Consider the following 22,268-nt stretch of genomic DNA (forward strand, 5'->3'; position numbering starts at 1 on the left):
GTTCCTTTTGAAAATTTGGGTACTCAACAAATATTACGGGCACAATTTAATTCCAAGGAAAAAATGTCGACTTGTGATCCTTTTAAAATTCAAAATAGACCCATGTTAGTCCTTTTGAGGGACAAATGTGGATCTTTTTTAAATTTCAAAGGGATCACGATTTCGACCAACTAGATCTATTTTGAAATTCAGAAGGATCACAAGGTGATTTTTTTTCTTCAAAAAATTAAATTGGGCTCATAATTTTTATTGAGGACTCGAAAAATACTTTACTCTTTTTTTTATCCCGGGCACAAGTGCAGGTCTGCCTAAAATGACATAAGTTTATAATCTTTAAAAAGTTCCCATATTAATTATACAAAACTTTAGGGTCTGTTTGATAGTATTTTAATTTTTTTTGTTCTTAAAACTGTTTTGTATAATACTTATAGAAACATGTGTTTTTTTTAAGGTTAAAAGTCAAAACACAAAATAAAAATAACTCAGACATGTTCTCAAAATTTAATTCTAAAAACAAAAAGTAGTTACACTCTTTAAAACTTTTTTTTTTTACAAAATAAACATTGTCTAATGGGATGTTTTATTTTTCATTCTGAAAACCAAAAACTGTTTTTGAAACATTATTTAAACAAGGACTTAGATTCTTTTGTTTTGTTTGAAATTGGAAAATATGTTTCTCATGTATAAGATAATTTTAGGGAAAAGTGTGTATCATTTTGAAGGATGTAAAGTTATGTCATTCTAAATAAGAGAAAAAGATAAATAAAAGAGGAGAGAGTGGACAAAAAATTATAAAGGTGTGGGTCCCACCTCTTTGTGAGAGTGAAATGACATAAGTTGTGTTATTTAAGAGGACAAACATTTTTTCCATAATTTTATCTCATACACATACAAAAAATGGATGAGACCTGTTAAGAACCTTGAGGTCACCATCTCAAAAGCTAGCTCAAGGGGTGGGACTGCCCAAGTCCTTATAAAGGTCATATTAGTTTCTCATCCAATCAATGTGGGACTATATATCTCAACGCGCCCCCTCACGCAAGAGCCCTTTAGGCTAGAGGCGTGGAAATTGCACAGGCCCATTTTTGGTTTACCTTTTTTTTTTATTTTAATTCCACTTTTTAAAGCGGGGGACGGTGAGGCTCTGATACCATGTTAAGAACCTTGGGATACACCACCCCAAAAGCTAGCTCAAGGGGTGGGAGTGCCCAAGGCCTTATAAAGGCCATATTAGTTTCTCATCCAATCAATGTGGGAGTATATATCTCAACAAGACCCACTTTTTTTTATCTCTCTGTTCTTCAATTGGGTCTCACCCTTTTTTTGTGTGTTGCATTAGATAAAATTATCCGTTTATTTGATCCAATAATTAATAACAAAAATAATTGTATGCAAAATATGTTACACACACACATATATATATATATATATTTATATATATATAAAAGAAAGTCATAAAAATAAAAATGTGTTAACTTTCTTATGCAAAAATCTATTAATCTAGAAGTATAACTGATATGGTCACCAAAAAGAAGAAGAAGTATATATAGCTGATATTTATTTTCCATAATATGATAGTGCTATAGTTTTAAACAAAAAGAGGGAGTTCTATACAAAAAACAAAAAAAACAAAAAGAGGGAGTAAAAATCTGATATACAAGTTTCCTTTCTTCAGATATAACAGCTTCTGTAAAACGGTATTTGGATTTTACTAGGAATGTGCCTTATGTTCTGTTAGTGACGATTTTGTACCAAAGAATGCTATTAGTCCATTATTACCTAATTGTGGTGATGTTAGAAAAATATTTGGCTTTGATACATAAAAGAAAGAAAGGACATTGCTTTGTTCGGTGATTTATGCTGCTTTTGGATGACATAAATAAATGAGAGTAATAAAGCAATGGGGTTTCATGTGAGTTTGATGAACGCATGGAATTAACAGGTAGCTGCTCATTTATTGTAGATTACCAACCATTTTAATGGATAAGGTCCTACTTCTGCCTCAATTTTAATTCGTTGTGCTACGTTTATTAATGTTGATATATGACAGGGAAACGAGGTATTGATGATCCCATATATAACATGATACTGAGATCTTTTTTGCAATAACATAGTCATATAGATTCCTCAGTTGATTTTGTTTATTTATTTTCTGAAAAAAAGTAATATATATTACATATACTATATTTTGTCTTCTGTGAATGAATAACATAAGCATGTGCACGTCGTTATTTCGTTCGTTAATTAACTAGACATTATATTTCTACCCTTATCTTGTTTTGTTTTGGTTCTAGATCGTTTTTTTTTTTTTTTTTTTTTGGTTTTAGATCGTATTTCAATTCTAATCAAGGGAAAACTAACTCATCAAGCAAAATAAAAATAAAAATAAAAATTAAAGAGCATGAAAGTTTCTATATATTATAGAGATAAAAAATGGAAAAAATGTGACATCGTATTGTGTATCATGTCCAAATTTATTGTTTGTTGAATAAAATTAAGGGGATATTACTCTCATGTTACATGAAAAGAAAAATTCTTTCATGCATTTACAAATTAGAGAAGACTGGAGAAAGAATAGAAGAGAGAAAAACAAAATAGAATGAGCCCACGTTTAATTTATAATTGTATGAGAAAATTTCTCAAAGAGAAATCATGAGAGTAATATTCCTCCTAAAACTAACGTAAATAACCCTATTTATTATCAATTTTCATTTTCTTTTTATTTCCCGAATGAATAAAAGGTTCATATTGTTTTTTTTCTAAGGTTAGATATGACGTTTCAAGCTGGTTCGTGAAATCAATAGGTGTTTCCTTTTTTCTCTTTTTGGATTGTCTAGGAATCTGGATTACTTGTTGAAACGGCAAACGTAACTGACATGCCAAATGAAAAAATTATTATAAGTTTAAAAAATATGGACTTTGATCCAAGAAAGTAGATGGGAGATTTGCTTTCCCTTCCTCACGAACTTTGTTTTTTGTTAAAAATTATACTCATATCCAAGATAAGATCCATATGTTCAATATATGTATTAGATTAATGTTGCAAAGTCCTAATATATAAATAATGTTTAACTCAGGTAATCTCAACAAAAATAAATTAAGTGGGTCGCGCACTTAATTCAATCCCACAAGTAATGAGTTTTTTTTTTCTTGGTTTGTAAAAGCATTTGGACTATATGGCATTAGTAATATGTATTATATATTAAGAATATGCTTACCTAAATACACTTATGCACGCATTTCTTTATATTTCTATAATCTTCATGCTTGATACGCGCGCTTTTTCTTCTCTATTATGAAACAAAAGAAGAGTATTTACAATGTAAATATCATAACGTCACGTTCAGTCAAAAAATGATGTATGGTTGACTTGGAAAACTAACGAGAATCCTATTCCATCTTTCTTCTTTGTCTTTTATCTCTTTTATTCTTATCTTGTGTTATGGTGAACAAGTGACGCAAAAGGTATGAAAGTTATTACACCTGTTTTGAATCGGTTGACTAGGTTAAGTGCTTTGATCACCTAACTGATTCATTTTGAACCTGCTTTACTTTGGTCAATTTTTTTTTTATATTATTTTAACTTAATCTATATCAAGGATAGTTTCTTACGGTAATCCAAATTATGCCGAACCTAAAATAAAACTGCGTGAAAGATAGAGGAGACAACGTGCTTGAGGGACACTGTTACGGGCTCCAATGTTACACAAGGGATTGGGTTAAGAGATAGGAAGGGATTACTACAGTCCAAGAGGCTTGTTGATTATATAGTGGGCTAGGGTTGCTTAAGGCCCGTTTGATATGGCTAGGGCCCATTTAATACCATCAGTACTGCTAAGGCCATTTACTATTGCTCAATGATTGTGACCTATATATGTCACGCATAATGAATGAAGAGGTATGTTTTGAAGTAAATTTTTCTCTCTCTCTCTAACCTCCTTTTCTCTCGTCTCCCCTCACCACTCTATTCTCTCTGGTTACATTGGTGCTTTCATCGACCTTACTCATGGCAGAAAATACACGCCTCCGTGACGTCACACAGCAGATCCAAGATCTGCAACAATCCCGCCAAGCGGTGCAGGAACAACTCTCCAATTTGGAGCTCGCTCAGGATCGTCGTTTCACGACAATGGAGCTGTCACATAATCAACGTATGGATACACTACAAAAACAGATGCAGGACGTCCTCACCATTCTCCATTCCTCACCATCTTTCACAGATCCACACGCTGGAGTTCTCGGCTCTGGTCCGTCCCACTCCGGCTCCAACAACACACATGAGCCTAACCGTCAACGCCAAATGAAACTGGATTTTCCCCGATTTGCTGGAGGTGAACCTACTGATTGGATATTTGCGGTAGAACGCTATTTTCGTTTCTACAATGTACCTCCCCATGAGCGCCTTCTAGTGGTTACGTTCAACCTAGATCCACCTGCGTCTTCTTGGTTTCAATCCTTAGATCAAGATGGTTTACTTCCTGATTGGAACACCTTCGTCATTGCCTTACATAGGCGTTTTGGCCCGACGGAGTTTGAAGACCCTTCTGTGGCAATTGCCAAGCTCCAACAAACTGGCAGCGTTACTGAGTATTACGCCGCGTTTGAGCAGCTGTCCAGGAAAATTACTGGGTTGTCAGTCACGGTCAAGAAGGGACTCTTCTTAGCCGGATTAAAATCCACAATCCGTTGCTCCGTACTGGTTCACAGACCCCAAGATGTTCACGATGCTCTTGCTTATGCTAAAGTTTATGAGGAGAAGCTAGGTACTGAGAGTATTCCACCCAAACATGGTCCACTAAAAACCTAGACCCCACGCACCACTCCATTTACCAATCAATCGTTCAACCAGCCTTCTCCACCGACTCATACTTTTCCCTCATTACCACCTGTTAAACAACCTACACCTATATCCTCATTACCTATCCGCCACTTGTCCCTGGCCGAACGTCAAGCCAGGAGGGAGAAAAACCTTTGCTATAATTGCGACGAAAAATTCACCGCTGGCCATCGGTGTAAAGGGAGGGCCACCCTTCTATACCTCGACGGATCAGAGGACGCCACAGACAGTGTTCCACCTGATGAAGATCCTCCCCCAGAGCCGGAGTTAATCCCAGAGATAAGCCTTAACGCTTTATTTGGTCATAGAACTTCCAATTTGTTCCGACTGACAGGGTCCATCTCTGGTACAACTGTTCAAATCTTAATTGATGGAGGTAGTACCCATAATTTCATAACTCCTAGAATGGCCTCTTATCTAAATCTGGTTATGCATGCCATTTCCCCTTTTAATGTGCATGTTGGTAATGGTGATATCCTTACTTGTTCCGCATCTTGTTCTGACATTGTTTTAAATATGCAATCCAATTCTTTTGTGGTTGACCTATTTGTTCTGGACCTTAAGGGCGCGGATATCGTTTTGGGTGTACAGTGGTTAGCTACACTTGGCCCCATTATTACGGACTATGCTGAGTTAACTATGGCCTTCACACATTCTGGAAATCACATATTGTTAAAAGGAAACCAACTCATTGGACCCACCCTTGTGACATCGGCACAGTTACACAAGATGATCTCCCATGACTCCATTTCTTCTTGTCTCATGTGCCTATCCTCCACACTAACTACTCCTCCCACAGCCCAAACTCACCCCACCATATTAACTACCTCACCTCCCTTATCCACAATACTACAAGAGTTTTCTGATGTTTTCGCTGTACCCACTACACTCCCACCAGACCGCAACCTCAACCACCATATTTCCCTTGCCCCCGACGCTAAACCAGTCCAAGTCCGACCATACCGCTACCCACACTACCAGAAAAATGAAATTGAAAAACTGATTTCTGAGATGTTAGCAGCAGGGTTAATTCGCAACAGCCAATCAGAATATAGCTCACCAGTTCTCCTAGTTAAAAAAAAAAGACGGTACATGGAGGTTTTGTGTGGATTACAGGGCCTTAAATGCTATCACTATTAAGGACAAGTTCCCTATACCTACCATCGATGAATTAATAGATGAGCTACATGGCGCCACAATTTTCTCCAAACTTGATCTCAGGTCTGGCTTCCACCAGATACGCATGCATTTCCCTGATATTCATAAGACTGCTTTTCGCACTCATCACGGCCACTATGAATTCTTGGTGATGCCATTCAGCTTGAGCAATGCACCATCCACCTTCCAAGCCACTATGAATCAGGTTTTTGCGGAATATTTGCGTAAATTTGTTGTGGTGTTTTTTGATGACATCCTAGTCTATAGCCCGTCTGTTTCTCTCCATTGGGGTCACCTCACAACAGTTTTGGCAACTCTGCGGGCTCATTCTTTATATGCTAAACTCTCTAAATGTCTGTTTGCTCAGCCCTCTATCTCTTTTCTGGGCCACATTATTTCGGGTTCAGGTGTCCAACCAGACCCAGGGAAACTACAAGCAATTTCAGATTGGCCCATTCCCTCCTCAGCTACACAGCTAAGGGCTTTTTTGGGATTATCAGGCTACTATAGAAAATTTATTAAACACTACGCTTCAGTAGCGGCCCCCCTGACGGATCTCTTATCCAAATCAGGTTTTCATTGGAATCCCAAGGATGCTCGTGCTTTCAGCGACCTCAAGTTACTATTAACTTCAGCACCCATTTTGGGCCTCCCAAATTTCAATCACCCCTTTATGGTGGAAACTGATGCTTCGGGTGTGGGTATCGGGGCAGTCCTGCTCCAAAATGATAAGCCCATTGCTTTTTACAGCCGCAAACTAGCCACACTGATGCAGGGCAAGTCAACTTATGTTCGCGAAATGTTTGCCATTATAGCGGCCGTTTCCAAGTGGCTTCAATACTTGTTAGGTTCTCCCTTTGTGATCCGCACTGATCACAAGAGCCTCAACAATTTAATGCAACAAGTTATACAGACCCCGGAGCAACAACAGTTCCTCTCTAAGTTGTTGGGGTATAATTATACTATTGTCTATAAATCCGGCAAAGCTAACATCGTGGCCGACGGATTGTCTAGACAAATGGATGGGGCCCTGGACAATCAGAGCTCTCACCTAGCGGCCATTACTGGCCCAACATTAAACTTCACTACAGTGCTACAGTCCGAGTTAGTTACAGACCCCTACACTACCAGGATTATACAAGAAATACAGAGAGATCCGAGCCTTTGGCCCGATTGGAAATACAAGAATCAATTGTTATTTTCCAAAAATCGCATCTTCCTGCCATCTGCTTCGTCCTTAATTCCTTATCTTCTCCACGCAGTCCATGATGCCAAACAAGGGGGCCACTCCGGTGTCACCGCCACTGTCCACCGCCTGAACCGCAACTTTACCTGGAAGGGAATGTATAAGACTGTTAAAGATTACATATCCAAGTGTGAAATCTGCCAAAAACTTAAGCCACCTACCCATGCCCCATTGGGACTCCTCCAACCCTTACCCACCCCTGACTCTTTATGGACTTCTATCAGCATGGATTTTATAACTCACTTACCAGTGTCAGCCGAATTTAGTTCCATTTTGGTGGTTGTCGACAGATTTTCAAAAGCCGCCCACTTCAGTCCCCTTCCGGCTCATTACTCAGCGCCCAAGGTAGCTTCGGTCTTCTGGGACAGTGTTGGCAAGTTGCATGGCTTGCCCCAATCGATTGTCTCTGACCGAGACCCCATCTTCCTGAGTGATTTCTGGAAATCCCTCTTCCAGCTGCAAGGAACAACACTACAGTTTAGCTCCTCGTACCACCCACAGACAGACGGCCAAACTGAACGGGTAAACAGATGCTTGGAATCTTACCTCAGGGCCTTCGCCCATACACATCCTCATACGTGGTCGAGCTTCCTCAGCTGGGCCGAATACCACTATAACACCAGCTTCCATCACTCCACTGGCTTCTCTCCTTACGAGGTCATGTACGGCAAGCCGCCACCGGATTTACTAGCATACTGTCTAGGTTCATCTCCGAATGAGGCCGTTGACTCCACCCTCGCCTCTCGTCATACCATGTTACAAACATTAAAAGAAAATCTCAGGAAATCTCAACAAATAATGAAGACACAGGCTGACAAGAAACATAAAGATTGGAACTTTACCGTCGGTGATCTGGTCCTGCTCCGCCTGCAACCGTATCGTCAGGTTTCTGTTCACCGCCGCTCTTCCCAAAAGTTGAGTCTTCGTTATTACGGTCCCTTCGAAGTCTTGGCCAGGATTGGCACGGTGGCCTACCGTCTCAAGCTTCCCCCTTCCGCGCGAATCCATGACGTCTTCCATGTGTCCCTGCTCCGTCCCTTCAAACCGGGTCACCAGTACCAGATCCACCCACTTCCGGACACACCGGCTGCCTCTCCCCTCGCTCTAACACCATGTGGAGTGATAGACACCAGATCCATTTGGCGACGGGGAACCTTGGTTCCACAAGTCCTTGTGCAGTGGCTCGGACTGCCACCAGCTGACTCAACGTGGGAGGATCAAGCCGACTTGCTTCAAGGTAACCCAAGATGGGCACACGACGTCTCCACACTCGGCCAGCACAACCGTGTTTCTTTGGATAGGCAAGCGACTAAAATGGATGTCCAGGACCAAAGGTGCTCTGTAACCAGAGAGATACAGTTTGGAGTGCACGCTAACTTGCCTACGTCTATACCAAGGGATGGCCATTGTGTGTCCCAAAGGTCACCTAACCCACTTAATGACTACCAGCCCACTCCCATTCCCCAAGCTCATCCAACGGTTGTCGCTCATTCGATCATTTCGATGCAATCACAACCCTTGGATTCCACCGCCCATCACTTAATACGCCCACCTACCATTCCAGACCCTGACACAAGAGTGGTCCACATCAACCACAGCCGCACCAGCCTCGAGGACGCGTCTGTTCTTGCAGATGGGGGACCTGTTACGGGCTCCAATGTTACACAAGGGATTAGGTTAAGAGATAGGAAGGGATTACTACAGCCCAAGAGGCTTGTTGATTATATAGTGGGCTAGGGTTGCTTAAGGCCCGTTAGATATGGCTAGGGCCCATTTAATACCATCAGTACTGCTAAGGCCATTTACTATTGCTCAATGATTGTGACCTATATATGTCACGCATAATGAATGAAGAGGTATGTTTTGAAGTAAATTTCTCTCTCTCTCTCTAACCTCCTTTTCTCTCGTCTCCCCTCACCACTCTATTCTCTGTGGTTACAGACACACAATAAATATCAACTCTCTCTATTTTCATTGTCATTTTCAATGTCATTACTAAAATAACCTATTTGTACCGACACTCATACAAGACATGACACGATATGATACGACATTCCGACACGTTAATTTTAAAAAATATTAAATTTTGACACGTTATAATACGTTTTGAAATTAAATAATATTTTTTAATTTATATAATGTATATTATATTTAATATTCAATAATTTAACAAAAAAGAAATGAAGTCAAACTTATAATACCCCTCAAATTTTGCAAAAAAAAAAAACATAAGATATCCCAAATATTTATATTAAACTCAATAAAATAGTAATCGTAATCCAACGAATCTAATAGTTAAAACTAAAAATGCAACGCAATGCAACCTTTGAATCCTTTTTTGAGTCTCTACAACACGTGTTGGAGTGTCGGACATGACATGTCAGATTTTTTGAAGTGTCGGTGCATCATAGAAAATAACTAATGGTTATTTTACCTTTTTTCATTTTATAAAAAATATATTTTTGAATTCATGAAAGGAAGCAATATTTCATTGTCAATACTTATTAGAAATTATCAAAAGTGGGATCAAGAAACTATTGTTACACAAAAAACAACCTAAAATATTTATAAATTATTAATAGAATAATTACAAACATACGTGATATCGATTTTTTGCATAATGCTCTCCCTCAAGTTGAAACATATGGATCGCGAATATCCAACTTTGAGGAGAACGAATTCAAATTGTTAGCGCCCAAGCATTTTTGTAAATACATTAGCCAACTAATTATTCATACAGACATGGGAGGTAACCACTAATATATGACTCAAAATGACAATCATTCGCAACATGAATCATTTGCGACATATATGACTCAAAATGACAATCAATCTCAATATGTTTTATCCATTCATAAAATACGAGATTAGTTGCAATATGAAACGCAACTTGACTATCACATATGAGTCATATATGTCACGAATGATTCATGCCAAGAGATTTTCAACAAAGACTTCAGCCATATTAACTCACGACAGATAGTGACCACCAAAGAATACTTAGGTTCTACAGAGGAACAAGAAACTGTACATTATTGCTTAGTCTTTCAAGAGATGGGAGAATCTCCAAGAAGAGCCAAAATCAGTTACAAAAGGATAAAGTAAGGGGACAACTCATACAATATGAGTCATAATTACAAAACAATATCATGATGATGAAGTCCTTAACCTAGATGACCTTTGAGATAGCACAAGACTAGTATAACAACCTTCAAATGGGCTTTACAATGACTATGCAAGAACATTGAACTGAATAATACAACTACAAGTGAGTGATAGTCAAGTTAATTGGCTAATTATTTGACGATATCTCTGAGGGTTTGAATAAAGATGTCTTGTGTCCATGACTAGTTGATGATTTTTCTCATTGGGAAACAATGTTGACTTAGCAACTAAAAGACTGACATATGATAAAAAGTCTTATGTATATTTTTGCTATGACAAAAAAGTTCATTTGGTCCACCAACTATCTTAATAACAAGAGTGTACTTCAGTACTTCTAAGTCCTTCATACGAAAATAACTACTCAAATATTGTTTGAAGTCTATAATAATGCCATGGTCAGTTCATGTTGTTGTTAAGGCCAACATCCTACCTTGGCAAGACCCAGTGTGGGTCAGAGTTAGATCGAACCATAATGCTTAGATTGGTAAGGATAAGTAGAAAGAGTTTTACCCTAATTGATAGTTATAGCTTTTGGCCAAATGGTAAGCACTCAGTCCAACAACAACAACAATCAAATAATTAACATATATTAAGACATGCAAAGAGACATTATTTTAATCATAGGTCAATAAAACATAATCAACATAGGATATTACAAACTCAAAATGCTTTTATGTGTTAGCTAGTTTTGCAAACCAATTTTATAAAGCCTGATGAAGCCCATATAAAGACTTTTGGAGGTGACAAACCTTACCCAGAGTAGTGTTTGAAAAACATGGATCTAGTTGCCTATTTACTTAATCAAGATCACCATGAAGAAAAATATTATGAACATCCATATAATAGAGTTTCTAAGTCCATGTAACAACAACAATAAGAAGAGTTTGAACGGAGACCATCTTAGAAACAATGTGTTGTAAATAGACTAGTATATACTAGTTTAGTGTGAGATTCTATATCATGTATATCTCTATTACTCTTTTTCATCCAATTATATAAGCCTCTGTTACATAGTTAAAACACACAAATTACACCATATATCTCTTACATCATGAAATTCAACATGGTATCAAGAGTCTAATGAGATGAATCCTAATATGTGTCTCTCTGATGGGTCTGCTGCCTATTTAGTAAAATTTGTTTCCTGATATTCAACTAGAGGAACCCTTTTTGTCATTGATGTCTATTTTCCAGGTGACTCATGGATGAATCTCAACATAGAGACACATCCAAGGATGCTCCAAAGCCCGAGACATCAGATTTCATCAATTATGTTAATGCTCTATTATGGGTGGACAAGTTGGATAACTTTAACTATGACTCTCGAGCTTCTGATCTTAAGCTTTAGCTTGATGGACAAGATTATGCTAATCAACTCAACACTAAGGCGGACTTTATTGTTTGACATGAGTGCCCTCGATGGAAATTTTTTGATGTCTGGTTATGCAACATCATCTAGTCCACTATCCACCCATCACTAAAGCAAATCTTTCGTGCTCATGATACTTGTGAGCCTATTTTTTAAATTTAAAATTAATTTTAAAATAAATAAAAATTTAAGATGATTTTTAAAATAAATAACTTTAATTTTTTTAATTTAATCCTTAATAATTAAATTTATTAAACGTTTGCAAACATTTTCCAGAAACAAACCTTAATGGACAAAATTATTTAAATGAGTAAATAATTACCTAAATCTTCTTCGCAAGGTGAGAAAAATTAGAGACAAGAATTGTTGTAACTTAAAAAATAATGAGAATTTGAAGGGTTAGTGCAAGGGTTTCCTTTCTAATAAGACAAGTATAAGTAAATATTGTTTTTCCCCAACCAGTTCATAGTCAATCAAGGTGAATAATCATCCAAAAAATAGAAGCAAAAGATAACTTAAAATGAAAAATTAATATGGGAGAACAACATTTTATGCATCCTAAATAACAGAGTACAATATGAACTCCAATTTCAATAAGGAATAAAGAAAAAAGAGGGATAAGAGTTATTATTCATAAATATGCAAAACTCACCCTGTATAATCTTAGAAAATTCTTCACATAGAGAGGCATTAATAGAACCAAAAACAATGTCATCCACATAAGTTTGTACTAATAATGTGTGATCATGTTTTTTCTTAATAAAGAGTGTAGTGTCAACTTTACCACAGATAAATTCATGCTCAAGCAAAAAACTTACTTAGCCCATCATACCATGCCCTAGGTGCTTGTTTTAAACCATATAATGCTTTCTTTAACCTATAGACATGTTCAAGTTTTACACAATATTCAAATCCAAGAGGTTGCTTGATATATACTTCTTCATTAATATAGCCATTAAGAAATTCACTTTTAACATCCATTTAATATAACATAGTCATGCACACATGCATATGCATGCAATAATCTAATAGCTTCTAGCCTAGCTACTGGTGCATATGTTTCATCAGGATCAATGCCCTCTTCCTAACTATATCCCTGAGCCACTAATCTAGCTTTATTTCTTACAATAATTCTATTTTCATGCAACTTATTTCTAAACACCCATTTTGTTCCAATTACTTGTTGGTGCTTGGGTTTAGGGACTAACTCCTACACACAATTTGATTCAATTCATCATGCATTACGTTAATCCAATATTCATCATTTATTGTATCATGATTGTTACTAGGTTCATCTTGAGAAATGAAGGCACAATTATTACATAAATTTCTTAAAGATCGTCTATGGTTATGCCTTGTCTAACATCACCTAGTACGTGGTCAAGAGGATGATTTGATGCTACTCTTCTGCTTGGTCGAAGAGGTTCTTCTTCAATTTGAGGAGCCACAGATTTTTCAGTTTGAGCTTGTGTTTCTGCTTCTTTTTTCTCATTCAATGTAATCTTTTCAAATTCACCTGAAATGTCATCTTTAACACTTGGCACGTTAGTGGAATCATAATATTCATCAAATGTAACATGTATTGACTTTTCAACATTCATAGTTCTTTTATTGAACACTCTATATGATTTACTAGATAAGTAATAGCCAAGGAAAATACGCTCATCAGATTTGGAATCAAACTTACCTAGGTTATCTTTTTCATTATTCGCACTTATAACCAAAGGCACAAAAGTGTGAAATATTAGGTTTCCTACCTTTAAAGAGTTCATAAGGGGGTTTTATTTAACAAAATTCTAATGAAAATATGGTTTGAAACATATGAAGCATGCTAACTGCATCTGCCCAAACCTATTTGGGAACATTGCTATCATATAGCATTGTCCTTGCTAGTTCCTCTAATGTCTTATTTTTCCTTTCCATAACCTCATTTTGTTGTAGGGTCATTGAAGCAAAAAAATTGTGACTGATATCGTTATTTTCATAAATTTTTTTCAAAATCATTATTTTTGATTTCCCCACCATGATCACTTCTAATGGAAACTATATTCACACTTGTTTCATTTACAAAAACTTTTGCTAATTTCTCAAGAGATTTGAAAGCTTCATTTTATGCTTCAAAAGCAAAGTCCATGTGAATCGAGAGTAATCATATACAATCACAAATGCATAGTAGTTTCCATCATAGCTCTTAGTTCTAGTAGGACCAAAGAGATCCATATGCAAAGGTTTCAAGGGACGTGTGGTAGTAATCACATTTTTACTTTCAAAACAGGTTTTGATTTGCTTTTCTTTTGTACACTAATCACACATTCTATCCTTCTTAAATTTAAGCTTAGGTAGACCTATCACTAGGTCTTTGGCTATCACCATATTCAATTGAATCATATTGATATGTCATAACTTGTCTGTGCCACAACCAAGCATCATTGTCCTTAGAGACTAAACATTTAGGTTCAAAAGAAGACACACCATCAAGGTCAATCATATATATATATATATATATATATATATATATATATATATATATATAATCACATTGATGTCCAATGAGTCTAACATTCTTATCATCCTTAGATTCAACTTGCATGTGAAAGTATTAAATTTTATATCAAAAAATTTATTACATAGTTGACTAATGCTAAGGAGATTATGTTTCAACCCATCAACATACAATACATTTTCAATTACTATAGTTGAAAGTTACCTACATTCCCATAGCCAAGTATTTTTCCTTCATTGTTGTCACCGTAGGAGACGCGCCCGTGTTCCCATCTGTGAAATGTAGAGAACTTTGAGAGGTCTCTGGTCATATGTCTAGAGCAACCACTATCTAAATATCATTTTGTGCTCTTTGCTCTAAAATAGACCTACAATATAAGAAAAATAAAATGATCGATTGGTGCCCTTTGTACTTTTGGGTTCTTGCATATTAGTTAGGTATAAACACTAAAACACAATAGTCCCATGTATAAGTATTCCAATATTAAGCACAAATGAACGTTATTCATGGGGAAAATATCACAAAGTTGGCTGCTGCCCAAGTTGGACAGAATTGGGTAGAATTAAATAATGAGGAATTTTACAACTTTACAGATATTATATGTAAGATAGGAGCATGATAAAATCAAGCACAACATTTATACTAAGCATATTATTTCCAACCTTTCTTGCAAGTTATTTTTCTCATTTTTAACTTTCTCAAGCTTAGAGGTTGGTTTCTCATTTTCAACTTGCAAACATTTAAAAGCATACAACAAATCATCATAAGATGGACCAATCATAGAAGAAGTATTACAAGAAGACCTAGTGTCACTTATAGAGTTTAAATCATAGCATGAATAACTATCACTTAAGGTGTTTGATGAGTGACAAGAGTATACCTCAGTGTGTTCATCCTCAAGAATAGCCATTAAGCACAAATTTGCTTTTTCACTAAATGAAGAACATGAGGAGCAAGATGAATCATCTGAGAATGCCATGTAAGCCTTATTTTTCTTCTTGCCCTTTCCTTTCTTGAAATTGCCATTTTCATTTTTATTCTTTTTGTTGGGGCAGTCCTTTTAGAAGTGGTCTTCCTTTCCACACTCAAAACAAGAATTATTGTTAAATGCATTGTTGGAATTTTTTTCCTTTCTTTTTGGGCCAACACCTCTTCTTCTCCTTTTGTTGAAAAAATATATAAATGACTTGTTGAATTTTTTTACAAAATTTGTCATTTCATTGTCTTCACTGATGCTTGATTCACTTGATGATGTTTTACTATTTGTCTTACTCTTCTTGCTTTCTTTGCTTTCCTTTGATTGAGATGATGAAGCTTTGAGAGTTAGGCCTTTTTGTTTCTTCTTGCTCAGCTCACGGTTAGCCCTTGTATTCATCTCAAACTCATACTCTTGAAGTTTTCCAAACAAGGTAGCCATTGACATGGTGGAGAGATCATTAGCTTCATAGATAGCTGAAGCTTTTGCATCTTATTTTTTTGTCAAACATCTTAGAATTTGTTAACAAGAAATTCATTGTCATGGAAAATGTTCAATGCATTCAATGATGTAGAAATATGCATGAAGCATTTTTGCATGTCAAAGATGGATTTACCCTTATGCATCTCAAATAGCTCAAACGTTCTAGCTAATGCATTTTGTTTAGAACATTTTACTTCACTAGACCTTCATGTGTTGTTTCTGAAATGAGCCATATCTCACGTGCGGTCTTACATGAAAATACTCTGTAATACTCTTCCTTTCTAAGTGCATTAAGTTCTTAGCTTTCGAGATGTATTGGGCTTTCTCCAACTCTTCCCTAGTGAACTCTGTGTATTTTTCAATCACAATTTTACCATTGTCATCTAGTATAGTTGGAGGCTTATATCCTTCCTCTATACTATACCAAATTTCAAGATCCACTGATTCAAGAAAAATCTGTATCCAAGTTTTCCAATAGGGATAGCCAATCCCATTGAAAAATGGAGGGTGATTTGTGGAACACCCTCAAGAGGAATATCTTGATGCAAAGAAGCTGATGGGACAAAAATTCGTTCCCATTTTGATAGTAAAATACCATATGTTCCCTCATATGGTGAGAAACTTTTGCACTAAACACACATGTTTATATCTTTATGATAAAAACACAGTGAGAAACGGATGATGAGATAATCATTTGAGAAATATAGGAAAAGGGGAACGGATTGGGAACATTAAATACACCTGCTTTACTAACTCAATCTCTCTGACCACTTTGCAGGAAACGTTGAAAAGAAACTTTCATAAAGCATAAAAGGTACAACAATCAAGCAGGAAGAAACGTGTACAACAGAGAATAAAGAGTTTCCATTGGATAAGAGGAAAGAAAAGCATGGAAAGTGCAGAAAAAAAGGAAAATCTCAACAATAAGTGTCCCACCCAGCAACTTTCGTCCCTCTGAGCACTGTTCACACCGCCCCTTTCATGCAGTCAAGAAAATAACTCAATGGAAATTACGAGTTTTGCCATCCATTCTTCTGTCCTATAAATAGGACGTTCCAGAACGAAGAAATCATTGAATTCTTTAATAAGAGATCACTTAGTTTCATTTGAAGTTTTTACTTTTAAGTTGTATAGTTTTAGCAGTAGTTAAGTGATAACAATTTCTCCTCTATTCTGTATCACCCACTTGAGACTCATCACGAGCAGCAACCATACTTCTCCATTTTATTTTGTTGTAACCTAACTTGTTTCTTATCAATATAAGTTGTTATTTCTTTTCTCTTCCATTTGTTATCTCTGAACTGAATCTCGGGTCTATGAAATTTCAGTTTAGAATAATTATGTTTAAAGTATTAGCCATGGGCTAAGTTATTTGTGGAACAGAAAAACTGTGAAGTTCTTAAAGAACTATTTTCAAAACTCTTGTATTGAAGCTTTTGAATTTCTATGATTAAGTGTGCTATATTCATTAAGTATCAATGAAAATTGAACTCATACTGAGAAAGGAACTTTCACAAGGAATGGATTTCAAACAGCTTAATCAGAGGAGGAAGGTAGTGTTGTGAAAATAACACTACTGGTTGCCTTAGGAATAAGGAACCACCTCGTTCACTGAAGGTTCTGAACTTAGTAATTGTTGGAGTCAAGGGAACCATAAGAATATGGAAACTTGTTAGCCATTAAAGTCCATGAGCTCAGGAATCAGAGTTGGCAGTGAAAAGACCTTAACAAATTCAGAGGGTTAAGTCCTGAGTGGAGAATATAGCTATTTAAGAATGGAACAGTGGATTCGTCCCTTGTGTTAAAAACTGTTTTTATCCATCCATATTGTTGTCTCTTAAATATTGTTATATTATTGGCGCCATTGTCTCTTAAATATTGTGTTAAATATTGTTAAAAGGACGATTTGTAAATATTGTTATATTATTGTTGTCTCTTAAATATTGTTGTCATTTTGTGGGCTCTTCAGCTTATTTGATGCTCTCCGGCAAGTATACCGATCGCACAAGTAATATAGAAAGTAAGTAGAGTATCATCTCCACAGGGATTGGGATCGAATATCAAATAATATTCCTTTCAAGAATGGAAGAGTTCAAATAGTTTGTGACAAATATTGTCGATTTGTGTAAAAGTGAGAACTGAAAATAAAGACTTGTTTTTGGCTTTTTGTTATGAGAAATAAAACAATAAAAATGAGAATTGTTTTGTGAAAATATGAGAAAAGCATTGTAGCTAGATTGCACTCACCTTATGATCCCCACTTCTTACTTTGGATTAATTTACAATATTCATTCATATAATTACTCAGATAAATTATTATCTAAAATTATTAATAGTTAACCCTTAATTCCTTGCAAGGTTAACCCTTTAATCCCAATTGAAACCCCAATTCCTTGCAATGTTCCTCATGGCATTAAGGAATGAACTCAATAATTTAAGCATCTGTAATTAAATACACATCTATTCCTAGCATGCATATAAATTAATATCCTACCCCCTTTCAAGATCAAAACCTCAATATTCCTATCTAGGGTTCTAACCCTCAAACTATCCTCAACTATCAGATTGATCAATTCTAATAAAGAGAATATAAAATACGCACAGGATAGAGATAAAGATAATTTATGTAAACGAGTAAAAGTAAATCATTTCGTCATAACAAGGGTTCACATAGGGTTTGTGACCCTAACTACAATAAAAAGAAACTAGCCAAACATTATCATGGCTAAAAATCCAATATTCATAAAACCTGGTACATTAATAGAGAAAGAAGAAGAAGAATTCGATCTCCGGAATCCTCTCTGAGTACCACCGTCGTCTCCCTTCAATAGAATAAGTCTCTCTTTAATTCTGTAATAAGGATCCTATTTATAAGCCTCGCTTCTTTCTTCCAAAATTACCCTCGCATAGCACGGTGTAATTTTCTCGCAAACCGGCGCCGGTTTGGCACCAGTCGGCCCCATGCCTCTGTCCAAATTGAAAAGCCGGACTCATTCCTCGTAAAATGGCGCTAGTTGGCGCCAAAATGGCGCCACTGCGCGCCATGCCTCTGTGTAATTTTATTTCTCCATGAATGTGGCGCTACTTGGCTTGGAAGTGGCGCTAGTTTGCGCCAATTTGGTGCTAGTTGGCGCCACTTTTGGTGCTAGTAGGCGCCACTCCACTGTGACTTGTTTCTTCTGGCACTAGGTGGCTCCAATGTGGCGCAAGTTGGTGCCACTTGCAGGCCTTCGGTGTAGAGTTCGTAAACTGGCGCGGGTTCCCGCCAGTGTGGTGCCGGTCCGCGCCATGTTGCTGGACTTTGTACTTCACACCCATGTGGAATTGCGCTAACAGGCTTTTTATAATTTTCACTTCTTTTTCCTGTAAAAACACAACCAATAGATGAGAAATATCATTAACATAGAAGAATCAATATAATAAGCAAATATGTATTTAAATTGCTCCTTTATTACTTAATTCTAATGGTGGGAGCGGTTTTGGCTGGAATGATGCCAAAAAAAGATAGATGTTGAGAGGGAAATCTTCGACGACTGGGCGAAGGTAAAAACGTCTAAACTATACATGCTTTTGTTGTTGTATGCTTAATTTCCATTTACACTATAACATTTTCATTCAATCATTTTTTACCAATTTTTTGTAGACACACCCCAGTGCTAAGGGACTTTTCAACAAGCCATTCCCACACTATGATGCTTTGGGATCTATCTTTGGAAAGGATGTGGCTACAGGAGGTACTGTGGAGGGCCCGTATAATTCTATGAACAAATTAGAACGAGAGACAACCTTTTATGATGATAGTGGGGCCCCATTCTAGACCTGACTGGGGACTATATCCCAAATCCAGTTGAAGAACCTCCCGTGCCTGATATTCCTACAGAAGAGGTTGTGCCCCAATCTCCTGTGTCAACTGTTACGCCAAAAAGAGTAAGAAAAGGACAAGGACTGAGGATCCTTTCGTTGTTGAAATGGTTGATGTCATGAAAGATCTTACTCACACATACCGAAAATCTACTGACAGCATTGATAAGTTGGTGTCCTGCTTTCAATATCAAGCTGATGGAAGCAACAGGTGGATGTCAATTATGGATGAGCTGCAAAAATTTGATGAACTCGCTGATCCTCAAATGGTTCATATAGCTTTGCACTTGGGCAGGTATAGTACTATGACCGATGTGTTCATCCAATGCAATAATGGCCAAAGAAAGTGCTTGTTGGCTGGTCTGTTGGCTAATTTTCAATGAAGATGAACACCGCATGTTTTTTGGCCATGTTTATGTCTGTGGATGGTAGTTGTGATACTGACATTTATTGTTGTGAATGATACTGATTTTTTTATATGATGTAAATCTCACATTATAAGGTTTAATGGTAAGCAACTGTAGAGTTGTCAGCCACACAAGTGTAAGATGTTTCACTTTATTTTGTGTAAGTAGTGGGGTATTGTCTCCTATATGGTTGCATTTTGGATTTGTTAAACTTGTCCTATTATTTATGTAAATCTATATAATTAGCACTTATCAATATTTCTCTATTTATACTTGTTCACTTCGGAATGTATGTCAAACTGTGACTGAATGCAGTAATATTTGCAAGCTATAATTGATGCACTCCATAAGACTTGTAGGTGCTTGGAGTTGCAGTTGTACTTTGTCAATATCATGTCCTAATCATGTATCAGTATTTACCTAAACTGGAGACCATGTGGATGTTTATGCCCAAAACCATAATGAACAAGTTGAAGACAATGTGGTTTCCTAGTGCATTAGTAGTTAGATTGCTTTGTTTTCTCTTCACAATGAGAATGAGGATGGCAGTTAAGAGTAGGTTGTTCTCTGGTCCTTCCTTTCTGGTAGGTGATTGTTAATGTGATTGTTTGTTCTACTCTGTTTATTATCCTTTTTGAACATGAAGGAGAACAAGGCTTTTTTAGATTGAAAATTTGTTTCATCTATCTAATATCTGCTTTTTACACAAAGCTTAGTTTTGAACTATTTGGTGCTCTATATTATGTGGTAGGCATCCTTGACCATCACCTAGTGATGGCCATTTTTAATGTTGTTAAACTTGCTTCTATCCTCTAAATATTTTCTGACATGTAACAACATAAATGCAAGCCTGCAATGCGCATGGACTTTACTGTGTTCCTTTATATGATACCTTAGGTATGTCCATACCTTTTTTGAAAGTGTTTCTACACCTTGTTGATGGATTGACTTAACAACAACTGTAATTGGTTTTCCATTTTGTACACTAGACATGCTATTGTCAATGCCAATCATACTCATGTTTAAACTGCAATTACCTTTATTTATTTACTTGTGTAGCACTTGTGAGCTTTGGAAATGTTACTCCGGAACAAAAGCAAGAAGTTGAAAAGTTTGGGTTGGCAATTTATTCATGGGATGAATTTTTACAAATGATGGGTTATTCAATTGACGCATTACTACTTTTTTTCCTACTATTGTAAAATTTAACACGAGAGATGCTCCTTCTGTAGTTACTTGGAAGTATCTGCGATTAATTCCCAAATTTATTTATTTTTTGTGTTTTACTACCTTTTTCAACCAGTAGGTGGTGTACTAGTGGCATGTATGGTACCATTTTATTCCCAGGTAGGTGATATTATTCTCTTATTGTCTGAGTATGTGATTATAGCTGTATATTATTGATGCAGCAATTGGTTCTGCAAGTAAAACAACATAGCCATCAATTACAACCGGTAATGTTATCTTATTGCCCAAAAAGAAAAGATGTTGGAACACATGGATTTACATCAACAACCCGAGGTACATGATCAGGCAAAAGTCTTTAACCCATGCACTGTGATTGATTCCCAACGTTCAAATGTCTTGGGTTGTCATTGAGATCCTTTAATTTAAGCTAATTCATTGCGTGATTGGGTTGAAGCCAGGTCGACTTTCCACCAAGACTGATTTGTACAGCTATTTAATATTTTTGCTGGAACTGCTCACAGGAACACAAGTAGTGGATAGGAGATGAGCATCAAAGTGAGAGAACTTTCTGGTGGAATGGACACGGCCTGATATGAGAGATCAAAGTAACCTGCACCAAATGAAGGACGAATGGAGCTTACTGGAAGGGCAGTTTCGTATGAAAGGAGCTATGAAGGTAGATGCATTGACATATACATGCTTGTGTCACAACCATTGTCCAAGAGTGTCAATTTCAGTTGTGGTAAAGATATTGGAATAACTTCAAGACTTAGACGTTGTTATCATAGAGCACGAAGAGCATGATGCCAATTTAGGCTTGACATTAATTCATCACCAACCCAAAAGAGTATATAGCACAAATTAGATAATTGTTTCAATGAAGTTTGTCATGATGGGGATAAGGATGTGTTGTCAATTTGATTTGAAAGACATGATCTGCGTAATCATTTATATGCATCAACCTTTTTGTTGTTGAAATTGTATTTAAAAAACAATGGATACATTTCAATAAGAGTTATCATCCAAGTTACCATGAAATTTTCCAGATTAAGCTGTGTTGTTGCTTGTGTTCGAT

The sequence above is a fragment of the Gastrolobium bilobum genome, unplaced genomic scaffold, assembly GCF_033153095.1.
Source record: "Gastrolobium bilobum isolate Gb01-03AN ecotype WA unplaced genomic scaffold, APGP_CSIRO_Gbil_v1 utg24468, whole genome shotgun sequence".
Lineage (NCBI taxonomy): Eukaryota > Viridiplantae > Streptophyta > Magnoliopsida > Fabales > Fabaceae > Gastrolobium > Gastrolobium bilobum.